The following is a 15,315-nucleotide window of genomic DNA, read 5'->3' as shown; positions in this document are numbered from 1 at the left end:
AAGCAGATTTCATATAAAATTGCCACAGAAACACAATAAGGATCAATGGATTTCATGGATGGCAACCCAAAAATGATAATATTACAGACTATGTGAAGTTAGTTGTGGACTGGCTGTTTAGAGATGGCCTGCTATTGAATGATAATAATGTGTCTAAACTATGACTTTATTTAACTGATAAATACAGAAGCCTCACCATGCAGGGACCTGTGACATCCCTGGTAACAACTACAAATCAGACAAGTCCTGAAAGAGAACCAAAGAAAGAAGAGTCTCGGATTTATTTAGGATGGTGTGTCTATATATGTACAGAGCTAAATATAACGTCTGTGGACGTGGGACACATGTAACTTCCCTCCTTTTAATGTCAATCTGTCACTTTACCCTTCTCAAATGCTCACACACAAACCTGCACGTTATGTTTGGACACATTTTGAAAGCACAGACATAAAGGCACACGAATGCCTACAGTGCAAGCGTATAAACCCATCACTCTTTCCTGTTTTCTGTCTCATATTCTCTCTTTCATAGATTATCAGCCCCACACACAGTTTGTTTGACAGGCTCATCAACCATGTGTGGATGGAACAAAGTGTTTCCTCTCCCATGCCTCTGGGGTATTCAAACATTCAAAGCGTTTGAAACATGTGCATTCCCAGTTTTAAAGATCAGCTGTTACTAATGATTTGCCACACATGAAAAATGCAAGTAAGGCATTATGTAGGATAAGACAATGCAATGGCATAAAAACGCCGCTTTACTTCACTTACAGTTGCTCTAAAAATATTTTATAAGCACCTAACAAAGAACATAATATGAATGCAGTGAGCACAGTCCTTCAGAGTGTTTTACCAGGGATCTGTGTACTCATCACATTACTGCTTTAGTCTCTCGTAGTGTATTTATAGCAGTAGGCAAATGTGACACAAACGTTTATAGCAATGTGCACTAACTTCCCAGCTTCCCAGTACAAACATTAGCAACTGTTCTGCTACTATCATTTAGTAGAGAAAGGACAAAAAGAAAGTGAATATTGCACTTTTGTCTGTTAGTTGGACGAAAAGTTACAGAGTCGATTCAATTCAGAAGCACAAAACATAAAAGATCTTTTCATAATATTAAGAGCAAATTTCCTTAGAAGTGCTAATATTGATGTCTCTGTGTGGTGCTGAGGATGTGAGATAATTTCTATAATATTCTCCTGATTGGCAGGTGTCACTTGTTCAAAGATTTCTCCTGGAAATCTCTTGTTTTGAAGCTGTTGCGACATCTTCCTCTTTGTAATTTGGGAATATCTGGACAGATATATCACTGAAATGGCGGTAACTGACCAGGTTTGGTGACATAGTTTTGGGTTGCACTGCCATCCAGATAACATACTTAATTATCATTAGCCATTACTAATTGTTGTGCTGTAATTTAGAAAATTGCATAGCTTTCTTTTCTTTTTCTTTTTGGACGGTGTGGTTCTGTGCAGAGGTGGTGATAGGTCAAAAACCCCAATACCACCCTACCAAATACAAACTAACCAAAACAGACACCCAAGTCTGTTTTGGTTAGTGGGCTTAAAACGGGTCTCTTATTCTTAACTTGTCTCATATAAGCCATTGAAGATCCCTTAGCACTGCATTCACATGCACTGGACAAGAAACAAAGGAAGACACAGTCTACATACAAACCACAAAGAAAACTTCTCAGTCCTTCAGTTTCCCAATATAAGCATTATTTTTCTCTCAAAGAAGGAGCCGTTATCTCTCACCACCTGATATTGCCATAGTCAGTGTATCAAAGGACACCTTGAGCATGTCTTTGTGTTGCCTGCCCAAATAGCAGTATCTGATTGTGTGGGATGAGAGTGTGTTATTGGAAGAATTAAGTGTAAAAACAAAGCTAACTTCGCTGCCATCTTCAGGGTAGCTTCTTTTAAGTTTCTTTTAGTGATAAGACACACCCTGTCTTCAGATCTTTCTTTAAAACACCTGCAGTATTTCCAAGAATCAAATTAATTTCTAATTTCCTAATCTAAGTCTAATCCTAAATCATTCTGTTGATGCTTTTGTGTTTAACCTTAACACTTTTAAAATCAAATGTTTCCACTGAAAAAATTTGTATATCCAAAAATAATTTCTGTCTCTATGCTTGGCACTCGGGGCAATCCGTGACTTTTTGGAATGTAAAAGTACCACTTTTCTTCTATGGCGTTTGAATTTTGCTGTTGATTTTTAATGATCTTCACAAGACAGATCATCACACGGTGTTTCATTCTGACTTGGACTCCAATGCTACCCTCAAGGATTAAAAATGTAAACTATTTTCAAAGCCCCAGCCCTCTGGCCCTGGCTAAGCACCAAGAGTTTTGATCCCAGAATGATATATTGATACAACATTCAGATTTATGTTAAATCTTTTAACTGAATACGAGACAGATAAAAGGGGCTGAAAAGTGAGGAGTTAGGACTCTCACGCCAGACATATGGCTTTCTATATAAAAATGCTGGAGCAGGAGACAGAGAATAAGCCAGTTGGCCATTGCATTGTAATTCCTCGCTGCTCTTAATGACACTCTGTTGATGCCTTTATCGATTTTCAGCTAGGCTCGCTTTATCTCCTGCTGTTCCCATCTGCCTCTGCTAGAGATTTTGGCTTTGCTATCCTATTGCTTTCACAGATAGCTGATTGCTATTACATAGTGTTTGTAAGCCTCTTCAAACCAACACTACTGGAGTGGAAACTGACCCTGTAGTTTGTGTTCCTATAAAGGATAACCAAAATGATGCCATATCCTGTGGAAGAATGAGTTGAGTATTCTTTCAGTGCGGTTCCATATGGCTGCAACATCAATGCAAGCGTGTGCTGCAGGTTTCTGGCAGTTACAGTAGCTCACAGTTCTATTAACACATATTTACTTTTGTGGTTCACTGTCTTTTAATGGCTGTTTGTGTGTGCTTAGAGAAAATATTGTAGAAGCCCAGAGCTTGATCTGAGTTCAGTACAGCATCCCTATTGTCCAGCCTTGCTCCACTGAAAAAAGTAAAGATTTCGCTGCAACTTTGTTAGTTATTTCCGAAAAAACGTAATAAACCGCATACGAATGTAGAGGCTTTTTAAATGATGCAATCATGACTTCGATGTCCCACATTTTGAGTGGTTCTAGTTCACTGCACAACAAACACCTTTATAAACTCCAGTTTTTGTCCAGTGGATGTGAAGAATACAGAAAATAACATCCACAAATGTGGGACGACTAATTTTATCTGGGTCAGGCCAGCTGAAGCTGAGAACTCTTTTTGCCTGAGCTGTTCTTGCATCGTAGAAAAGATGACATTAAGTTACACATTAGGTGTGACTCTTACAACTGACTCAAAATTTTGAGAATTGTCAGCTGTAGCTCAAAGAGATGTTGCAATATGTGGATGGCAACATCGATTTGGAAATAAGGTAAATACAACCACTCCTTGGTTGATCACAAAAGAATGAGATAGTTATCCTTCTGAAAGGAACCATCAACCTTCCTGCCTTCCTTCTCTAAGCAGACTGTGTGTGGTCTTCTGCTGCTGTAACCCATCTACTTCAAGGGTTACTTTGTTGTGTGTTCAAAGATGCTCTTCTGTATATCATGTTTGTAATGAGCATTATTTGTGTGGTTATTTGAGTATCTGAGTAGTTGTCTGAGTGGTTTGAATCATATCATCTAATAGACTCCAACTTTATCATGTCTCGCTAATAATGGAGGTCCACAGGGTTCTGTACTTGGACCAGTTCTGTTTACGTTATACATTCTTCCCTTAGGCAGTGCTGATAGAAGACAGCATACATTTTCATTGCTATGCAGATGATACTCAGCTTTATCTGAAGTCAGATAACACACACTAATTAGTTAAACTACAAGAATGTCTTCAAAGAATCAAGGAGTTGTTTTTGACAAGGATATGTACATCAATGTGCATATTAAACAAAAATGCTTTCTTGAATTTGTGCATAAATTGATACTGAAACACTAGTTCATGCATTTATTACTTCTAGGCTAGAGAATTGTAATTCATTGTTCTAAAAATTCCCTGAGAAATCTTCAGTTGATCTAAAATGCTGCAGCAAGACTAGTGACAGGGAGTAGTAAGAGAGGCCATATTTCTTTCATATTATTTTCTCTTCATTGGCTCCCTATTAAAGAATTGGATTTAAAACATTTATCTGATGTACAATATCTTGAATAAGTATGCCCCATCTTATCTTAAAGACCTTGTATTACCATATTACCCCAACTAGAGTACTTCGCTCTCAGGCTGCTGGGTTAGTTGTGCTTCCTACGATATTTAGAAGCAGAACGAGTGGCAGAGCCTTCAGCTTTGAGGCCCCTCTTTGGTGAAGAGAGACGCCCTACTGTCTGATTAGGTTTAAGATTACTTTTAAGGTTAGGTTTAAAAATTTCCTTTTTGTTAAAACTTGTAGGGTTGGATCCTTCCTCAGGTACACTGCAATATGTCTAGGCTGCTGGGGCCTCCCATTATTGAGCACTACATCTTCACTCAACTCTTTTCACTCTTTTCACTGGTGTTTATATACCACTTTGCATTTAATCTTTTGTTATTATTAATCTCTGGCTCTCTTCCACAGTTTGTCTTTCGTCCCGTTTCCATCCCCTCTTCTCCAATTTGTTGCAGCAATAGGCTTCCCCTGCTGGTTTCTTTTAACCCGAAGGTTTCTTCGGGTTAAAAGGGAATTTTCCCTCCCCACTGTCACCAAATGCTCATAAGGGATTGGCTGATTTTAGGGGGGGTTTCTCTCTGTTATTGTAGGGTCTTTACCTTATATTATAAGGTGCCTTGAAGTGACTGCTGTGATCTGGTACTAGATAAATAAAAAATAATTTCATTTACCTTTGGCTTTCTATTATTTCAAAGCAGTCTGGCCACTCTCCCATGAATTATGGCATAAACAAGGCATTTTTAGCCAGAGAACTGATGCTCACTGGGTCTTTTCTCCTGCTGAATCATTCTCTGTAAACCCTAGAGTTAGTTATTGGGGAAAATCCCAGTAAATACTCAGAGGCCAGGAAGACAACATTTTGGTTAATGTTTGATTATAATTATTACTTATTTTCTGAGAACAGTATCTCTTGTTTGAATAGAACTGGTGGACTGAGGGTGGGTTGGACATGCTGTGAATAGTGAACTTGACCGGCAGTGAGAACTCTCAGAATCCAAACACCAGGTCCAACTTTCTCACCACAGTGTACCCAGCATGCACATATGACATATGAAAATGCTTAGCGTGCTGGCTACGGGTGGAACAAAACATTTTGTTTTGTTTTATTTTATGTTATGCCAGAGGTGGGACCAAGTCATTGTTTTGCAAGTCTCAAGTAAGTCTCAAGTCTTTATCCTCAAGTCTCAAGTCAAGTCTCAAGTAATGTCAGGCAAGTCAGAGTCGAGTCTCAAGTCACTGGTGTAAAAGTCCAAGTAAAGTCACAAGTCTGAAATTTTGAATTTCAAGTCCTTTCGAGTCTTAAAAAAAAAAAACGAAAAAAAGCATGTTGCAGTTATATGCCAAATGTAAATATTAGACCATGTAATTTTTAAATCTGTGTTTTTCTCAACACATGACAAAATAGTGAACTTAGAAAATATACACAAATTGTGAAATTGCACCTCTTTAAAATGCAGCTCAATTAAACCTAGCTCCAAGAATAATTTTCACCGACAGTTCTGAGATAAGCTGCATGTTATTCTTGGATGCGGTTGTAGGACCGGCTTTAAAATCGCATGACAAAAATATCATACATAAATAAATGATATTTTTTTTAAAATATCATTTAAAAAAAAAACTGCATCACCAACGTAGCCTGGAAAACATTTGCTAGTTAGATGAAGTCAGCTATCTCATCGTAGCATATTTATATGCATATTTATAATTATACGCTTCTTGGAGTGAGTGCATACACTCATGAAGTTTAGTAACTTCCGGTCACTGCAACAAGCCCAGGTACAGTTTACCGACGGATGGGTGCAGGACCTTGAAACGCACCGTGTAGAACGAAAGACCATCGTATGTATCATAAGTTTACCAGTCTCACAAATCGTCGTCATAAATACACATTCGTTAACCGTTTATTAATATAACCTTTGAGCTCAATGGTAATTAATTAGTAGTGGAAATAATTTCTGGTAGCATCACAGAAATGTAGCAGTGACAATAATACTGTATGCTGTAATCGTACTGGGCAATTAGTGATACAAAAAAACCTGTTTTATCCTGTGAATAAAAGTATATGTTTTTGTCAATGTACCATAATAACAGAAGCGAAACGCAATATTGTGTCAGGACAATTCACTATTTATGCACAATAAATAAAGGAGCATAGCGCGACAATTTCTGTTCAGCGCCAGACTTGCTTGTAACCTATATCACCAATTATGTTAAGAAAAATGACGTATTAACTACAACAGCAGACTGACCTTCGTGTAAATGCTTGGAGCAGACTAACCTGTGAGCTGGAGTGTTCTGGGACGTTATAATTGGTCTTTGAATGGCTGCAATCCAGTCGCGTCTTTGTTACTTCGGAAACATGGCTCGAACAATTTCTCTTCAACGACGTAATCCGATAACAACCGATCTCTTTACCCGTCGGCTTCCCGTGGCTGTCATGCGACCGGCTATTGCAGTTAATAATACAACAGCTTCTTGACATTTTTGTGTTTCTTTTTATCGCTGTGTGACTGATTTTAATTGAAAGCCTGCGTGCGCTAGTACCGCTTGCCACGAGTTCCCAGAATCCTTTGTGGTTCTACCCGTGAATGACGTCACATTTTCAATCTCTATATAATATGCATGTTAAATTTTATATTTGGGGTAAAATATCAAGTCTTTTCAAGTAAACCGGTTCAAGTCCAATTCAAGTCCCAAGTCATTGGTGTAAAAGTCCAAGTCAAGTCACAAGTCTTAGAACATTTTTTCAAGTCAAGTCTAAAGTCATAAAATTAATGACTCGAGTCTGACTCGAGTCCAAGTCATGTGACTCGAGTCCACACCTCTGTGTTATGCAGTCCCAGAGTACTTTATACCAAAACCACCAGACTACTAAATTTGGCAATAACTTATCATAAGGGTAATAAAGCCCAGCTTGTATGATCTGTTTTCATGTTGTATTTTGAATACATTTTTGAGATCGCTCAGGCTCAGAATGTACCATCAGTGCGGTTCTTTTTTGTTGTGGTTCTCATCAAGCCATCTACACAGTGATATTTGGCCTGTGTGCTGCCTTTTACACTAAAATATTGCTACTCTGGGTAAAAAATGGGTTGCACTTTCTAACACTGATGATTTAGACATGAAATTGCAGATGAGCTAACTTCCTCTTAAGGATACTTGGAACTTTCTGTTTGCTCAGTGTACATGTGAAACCAACTTTTCATGCTGTACTAATTTAAGCATTCGACAAACTGATGAAATGCTGGTGAGAAAAATTCCTTTGCGGGGTTTAACTTTGAAGCGCTGGAGGTAATGGTGGGGAAAAGGATGTCAGCAAACTACGTGTCATATTAAACTCAGTGACCTCCTCCTTCATGCCATGCTGTCAGTGTCGATCATTCCGTTACCAGATAATTCCACTAAGGTGTGCCAAGGAGCGCCCGAAGCAGTGATTTGTGCAACATAGGAATATTTGTCTGTCTTTCTATATGTCTACATAACTATTTACAATCCTGCTAAATCTGATTACTATTCCACTAGAACTACTTTTTTGTCTCATACTCTTCTGAAGGCTTGAAACGCTGCTGTTTTGTTAATACTGATGGTGTCTCAAGGACATACTTTGCCGATGACACAGTGACGTAATACTGGTTGCAAATTGTAAAGCGATCAAGAATTCATTTAGGAGGCAGAACAAAACTTTCCAAACTTTGCCAACAAAACTGTCCATCTATACATTCGGTTTTTTCCACATAACATTCATTTCAATTGCTGTTTGTTTATGCTGCATTCACAGTAAGGAAAATGGTAATTGGAGACCATGGCGTAACCAAAATTATTATGAACGTGTGCAAGGAACTTCTAATCTTGTTACCTTTGAAATGGTTGTTTTGAAGATGAGGACCAGGTCAGTAAACAATTGCAATCAGCTACTACCTTCAAAGCAACTTTGGTGCATCAAGACACTGATGAAACAGAGTCAATCTCCTTTTAGTTTGAAATCACTTGGCAATTGGGCAATTGCACACAATCTATTTGAGATAATATCCTAATTAACTGCGCTTCCTTTCCTGTCTGTTGGCATCTGTTCCAATAAATTCTTCCACAAGTAGCAATAGAGTTGCTGCAGGTTGGAAATTTAACTACAGAATGACATACGCGCTTTGTAGAGAATATAACCAGATGAGAATACAACTAGCTGGAAACCAGTTGAGCAGACTCCCCTACTGTAAAGAGACACATCGCAGATGCAGGCAGACTGTCGGCAAATTATCTAATTTCATAAGTTTAGCTGCAATTATTTGCAAACCTTCGTCAGTTGTGCAGAGACAGGCTCCCCTTCTACCAGGTGAGGTCTGCAACTGCCTTGAGATTGAAAGTGATTGCTGAGAGTTTGAAGGTGTTTCACACTCAAGCTCTGGGCAACAATTTGGTTGCTGAAACTGCATGGTTGCCACAATGGCTTGCTATCAGTGTGTAGCTATCAAAACTACTTAGTTTGGGTTTGAAAATGGCACATTCAAAGCATCGACTCTGTATGCTGCAGTATTGGATAATCAGTTAATATATCAGGTTCAACCAAATGACTGAAGGGAGTGAGGCTGTCTTTCCACATTTTATTTATCTGAATGAATTCTCTGTAATGATGCTTCAGTCTGTATATTAGTTCCCAAGTTCTCCAGAACTCATCTCTTTAGTGTGTTCTGACATCATATTAAATCCCCCAGCTGTGTGCCAAACTAGCACACGACTAACTGTAGAAAATGTTAAGTCATCTTATTTAATTTACTCAGCTCATTAATTCACCACACTTCTCTGTGAAAGAGCATATTACAAACACACTTTGCCTGCCACAGTAGGCTTTTTAACAGCTTTCTCAGTGCACTTTTTTTCCTCATTGGGTTGTATAGCTTAATAGTCTTTGAGAAGACAAAGTCCCCTCCTCCCCACTGCCCGCCCACCCTTCTTGTAATTTTTGGAAGATTCTGGAAAGTGCTACCTCATCCTTTCTATAAACCCGTCTAAAATAAACCTTCAGCAACTCTTTACGTGTGAGTTGCTGAAGTGTTTCCACCTCTGCTGAAACTACATTGTTAAAGACTCCACCATGTCCATTTGTTCAGCTACACTACACTACAGCCCACTTTTGACACAAATGTTGAAAATGTCTTCTGTGTTTGTGGTAGAGTCATTACCTCTGCCACATTTTTTTGGCCTTTTTTCTATGCCTTTTGTGCAGAAGTGTCTCTTTTTAGAATTAAGGTCTCACGAGTGATCAAAAAGAAAATCAGCATTTGAGTGTGAGATCTTTCTCTACATCTGATAAAAAAGAGCACTCTTTCTCTTTTACGCACATGCACATGTGCACGCACGTACACATCTGCTTGGAATTTGGCGGGGACCAGCACTGCAAAAAAGGACTGAAAATGGCGTGAGGGCATGCAGGAAGGAGAAGGGGGTGCATGAAAGGGAAAGAGATCAGTGGAAAAAATATGAATGGAAGTGGGAAAGTAGACAGTGAGCAGTATGATGGTGCCCAGGGACTATAAACCCGGAGATGACGGTCTAAAATCAGAAGATCTGGTGTAAGCCTCATCAGAGCCCTGCACAAATGCCTTAAGAGTTCAGCACGCATCATGAACGCGCACTTCAAAGGGCAGAGCTCAGGCAGGCCAGGAACAGTCTAGACACGCTCTTCCCATCACACCATCCAATACCCCTCTGTTCATTTTGGCCTCTCTCCAGTTCAAGTTCTGTGTTTTTTGTGTTGTTGTTTTTTTCCATCAAGGTGTCTCCCTCTGGATGTTGCTTTTTTTGGCAACAGTGACTGTTTTTCATTCATGGTCTTTTTGAGATCATGCAAATAAACTGGTGGAGAAATAATAGCTGCTTTTTAGCCACATTAGCAGTTTTGTGAGGCTTTTCTGCTAAATGCTAACACCTAAGCAGGAACAGGTATAGTGTTTTATATCTTTTATAAAAATGTAGATGAAGAATGAGATAAAAGGCCAAGCAGGCAAGGGGGGACAGGACACAGGCACAAACCAAATCTAAGGATAATCTACAAAAATTTGTTGTCACATATTACTGCCAAAAATCAAATGTGAAAGCCAACACCATTACTGGGCGGAGTCACCCTCAAGGACCAATGACTGTGTGTACTGTGTATGAACTCAGATCAGAACCGATCTGGACCCAAGTGTTGGATTGCTGATCACATAAACCCATACTGCTGAAAGGATTTTAAAGCAGAATCAAGCTTGTAGTCTCTGTGCTGACCCCTTCTGAAGTCCACCACCAGCTCCTTGGTCTAGTGGAATATTCCACTAACACCCACCGTCCTAATTCTGGATGATTTTGTCCCAGTTATAGCTCCATCAATATTTCACCATTTACATTTTATGCCCAGTCTATGGAGTACATTACCTAAGTCTGAGCCACACTGTTGTAGTCTGGACTTATATGAGAGGAAAATTTTCACAAATGTTTTTTACTCATTCAGAGATTTGTGGTGTATTCATGTGAGTGCGTCATCAACCACATGAAGCAACCAACAGACCACAATTTCTGACATGTTGCCCCCTCTTCCTTGCTACCAGCCTTTCACAACCAGACTGCCATGTCCTGTGGCTGTCTACATATTTTAGGCATCACTTGTGGCCATATGTCTTTTAACAAAGACACAGAAACGTTTAAACCTCTCAGGTTTTCCCACTGAACCCAGTCCATCTTCATCACGTGCATCTCCTAGTAACCCCACACTCTTCAACTCTCATGTCCTCTGTTCCCGCCCTCCTCTTTCCACTGAAACGACCCTCCTCCTATTCTCTTTTTTTCCCCCCAACCGTGCTTTCACCAGAAGACATCTGGATTTCCAGTGCAAACCATTACATGGTAACAGCTTCAGCTTTTATGATCTTAGCAAAAGAAGTGGCAAGTAGCAGCCATAAAACAACAGACATCCAAGGAGTGGTATTACAGCATGTTATGAATGGGTAAATTGTGCCCTTATGTTTCTTTCATGTACGCTTTGATTTAAAAAAAAACCAGTTGATTTTTAAATATACTGAAGGAGTAAGTTCACAAGAAGTTCCCACTACTATGCTGCGAGTCTCGTTTCCAGACATTGTGTTTATCAAGACCAATAGCCGTTGGGCACAAGCTGAAAAGTTAAGATTTTCCATAGGAGTGCTGCCAAACCTCAATTAAATGTTTTGATGAATCATTTTAGATGGAAAGTGTATCAAACAGGAGCAGTAAAAAGACGAGTGATGGAAAAGACATGCGCATGTATGGATTGTATATCCGTGTTCATGCTGCACGAGTGCTTGTATAAGTATGCTTCCACCTGGCTTTTAATACTTCTCTTCATGCATAGAATAAACATGGTATTTTCTTAAGTGGCATAAAGGACAGAGGTGAGAAGGATTGCTCCCTTAGGCATAAAACACAACAGGGAAATAGTTCGAATATCTGAGATGGGTGCTCCTGGAATTCAGAGAGGCCTATTTAATGCACCAGGACATAACCGTATTACATTTGGTACTGCTTTTTGTGTAGATCTGACTATGTGTAAGAACATCTGCTGGGCAGATATGAGAATGGAAGTGCGATGGAGAATAGTCTAGGGACTGTCAGGCAGTTTTCAGTCCTTACTTTTGTAAACTATATACATCAATGGACTTATTTTCCTCTTTACTAGTTTAACATTATATTAACTGTAAAGTTTCCTCCATTCTGGAGTCAGTCATATGGCCAAGACTTTCACCATCAAGAAATATGACAAAGACACAAAGTGCCTCTTCTCTAAAAGGTTAATATGAGTTGGAATCCAAACCCTCAAATTGCATTTAGTCAGCGAGGCACTGGAGCCAATGGCATCATGAGCAATAAAGGGAAAAAAAGATGACCACAGGCTGCTTGACTCAGCACATCTCACTGTTTCCAGCATTTCCTGAACATCTTGCAATGCTTCATACACAAAAGGTCTTATGTAGCTCAGTAAAAAGAAGAATTTTAAGAAACGTTTGGAACGAGAAACAAGAACACTGTTAGTTTAGGAGGGACACGTAGTACTTGGATGTTTTTTGTGTAAAGTTCAGAACATTCACTTGCACCAGTCCAAATTAGTTAATCTGTTTTCATATATATAAAATAATTGTACTGTAAACAACTTGCATGTCTTAGAAATGTCTAATGAAACCAAGAGCAGGTAAATGTCCTGGAGAATTTTCAGTGAGCAAGTCCCACCCGGTGACTGAACCAAACAGAGCACTAACAGAAGTGAGAGCATGTGTGATGTGGACAAACTACAGTTATGTGCTGCATGTGAGAAAGTGCAACTTCAGACAATGATTGGATCACATCTGAAAGCAGGGAGACGATGTGTGAAAAGGATTTTAGAATAAAGGCACTATGAAAACCAAAACTGCATCAACAGCAGCATATATTGTATATCCTAAGGCAGGAAATGATTGGTAAAAGACTGGTTAAAATAATATTTATATGTAAACAAGCAGCCTAAAGCATTAATGAGTTGCAGGCCACTTGATGTCTCTGAATTATGAATCCTTTTTTAATATATTCTGTCATTTTAGTGTTTGAAGTTCTGATTATTTTTTTTGTAGGTTGAGTTTTGTTATCTTTTTAGTCTACTAATGCTGGGCCTCAGTGTTTATTGTATTATTTAAGTTCCATTTAGTATTTATAGACTTTTGGATGCCTTTGTGTTTAGTTCCCTCAGTGTTTCCTGTTTCTCCCCATTTCATTCTTCTGTGGTTGCGCCATTGTCCTGTCTTTTTTCAGCTTTAATGTGAGTTTTCTTGTCTCTGTTTATGATTAGTCTTTTGGCTAATTCCTGTTTTACTTTAAAGGTTAGTTATCAGTTGTACTCTGTGGTATTTTTACTTCCCTAATTGTTGACACATGAGTTAATTGTGTTCAGCTAGCTCTTGTTCCCCTCCTGTCATGAGTTACCTCTCATTCTATTTTTAGTACTATTTATACACATCCAACAGTGTATAAATAGTCCTTTCCTAGTCTTTTTTATTTTGTCTGTTAATATGCTGGTAATGTTTCTGGTTCTTCTCTTTTCCCTTGTGCCCTGTAACGTTTGGATTGTGGTCTACCTTTTACATTTCTAATGAACATTTAGATTTCTTGGTTTCAGTTGGAATTCTATTCCTTCTTTGTTTGGCTCTTTGGGTCCTCAACAATCAACTCACCACCAAAACAATGTATCTAAACAAAATGGGACATCTTACATCACCGTTCACTATGGCTAACTGAATCTCATTAAACTTGGGTGCATCTCTTCTCATTTCTTTACAAAGCCATATTCAAAGTCTAATACCTCCCTAAAATAAGTACAAACAATATGAGTGGGCTGGCAAAATTAGGTAACATAGAATCACCATCTACTAAACTAAAGGTTCGTGGGTCCCTGGCTGTAGCCTTGGGCAAGATACTGACTCCCAAATTGCTTCTCATGTGATCAGATTGTCAGTGTGTGAATGTTAGATAGAAAGCACTTAAATTTAGGGAAAAAAAGTGTTTGTGTGAATAGGTGAAATAGGAGACATGTTGTTTAAAGTGAGTTCTCGAGATGAAAAGCACTATTTAAGAGCTAGTCCATTTACCATGGGCAGTTTGAAGTTCAGCGACTGAAGCTAGTTTTCCACAAAATTAGGACAATGTCAGGGTTGGGTCCTTACAGCGTGTCTGCATCACTGACAAACATCCACAAACAAACCAATAAGAACACAATAATGAATCACAATACACTGGGGAAACCATATGTGTCATTGGCAGATTGGGGCCAAACAACACACACACATGTGCATTCATAAAGAAGATAGAGATGGAAGGAAGAAGAAGAAAATCAGAGTGCTTCACTGGGTAAATGGCTAACCATTTACACAAGACAAGCCTTCAGGGTGGCTACATTCATCAATTATACTGTCTGTGATCTTAATAGAATAAATTTTTACTAATCCTGATGTATCCTTGGAATATGTAGCAAAGAAAATGACAGTAAATCCAATAGTTTTGTAGAGATTTTACTCAAGATCATAAATGTAATTAATCTAATGAAGGCACCAGTGAAAAAATGGATGATCAGAGTCAATATGACCCAATACAGAAAGTGCCAGCTGTGAAGAGACAACAAGACAGAGGATTACTAGAATTACTAGTAGACATCCTTCAGGACCATGCACCAAAATTTAAAGCACGTCATCCAGTAGCTGCCAGGACATTTCACTAGATGTAAAGTCTGAAGAATTAATGCTCAGTGGACCAAAAACTGCAAAAAAATATATATATATACGTTCTTTGGCATAAAACCAGATTGTGATGAATGGGAATAGAAAGCAAATACAGAACACATATCTAGTAATATCCCTTTATATTATATACATACAGTTCATTTAAATGTGGAAGTTGGAGTATTTGGTGTTTGTGATGTTGCCAAAGGGTTAAAAGCTTTTGTCAATAAAAGGAAAATGAGCTTTACCACAAGCTTTTTTCCTTCCAACTTTGCACTCTGGGACTGCCTCTGCTTTATAATCTGGCAAACAAAGCAACATAAAATGAGACACGATTTACAAAAAAGAAGATTTGATCCAGATTTCGGGACTACCCCTTCTTACCCCTTCAGTGACATCACTAATGATTCAACCACACCACTTCAACTTATTCAATGTGGACATTTTTTTCTCAAGTGAGGCACAGCCACCCGGACTGCAGCTGGCGTGCGTTTTATCTCTCAAACTCCCCTTCTAGCGCAGAGTGTAGCGTCTCTGATTAGCATATCCTGCTGGCTCTTAATTATTACAGCATGTATGTGATGTTTAATTTATGACATCAATTCTCCAAAGAGAACAAAAAAAAATTAAAAATCAAAACAGAGTGTGACAGAGAACAGCAGGACCAGTGTGAGCCAAGAGGGGCTGCATGCCATATGGGAGACTAAGGTAGTGCATCTGAGTGCTTGCTTGCCTGCAGAGTATACAGCCAGCCTGGGGCAACGAGCGATCCAAAGTGTTCCTCAGCTGCTGACAGAGTCACTGGAGTCATTCAAGTTATATAGAATAGATGGAAAAACTTTCATCTGATTTAACCTAAACT

This window comes from Mchenga conophoros, linkage group LG7 (assembly GCF_057382185.1).
Source record: "Mchenga conophoros isolate Kocher_MC1m ecotype Shallow Benthic linkage group LG7, M_conophoros_male_GT1.1, whole genome shotgun sequence".
In the NCBI taxonomy this organism is placed as follows: Eukaryota; Metazoa; Chordata; class Actinopteri; order Cichliformes; family Cichlidae; genus Mchenga; species Mchenga conophoros.
The sequence above is the reverse complement of the archived record's forward strand: the minus strand, read 5'-3'. Positions refer to the sequence as shown.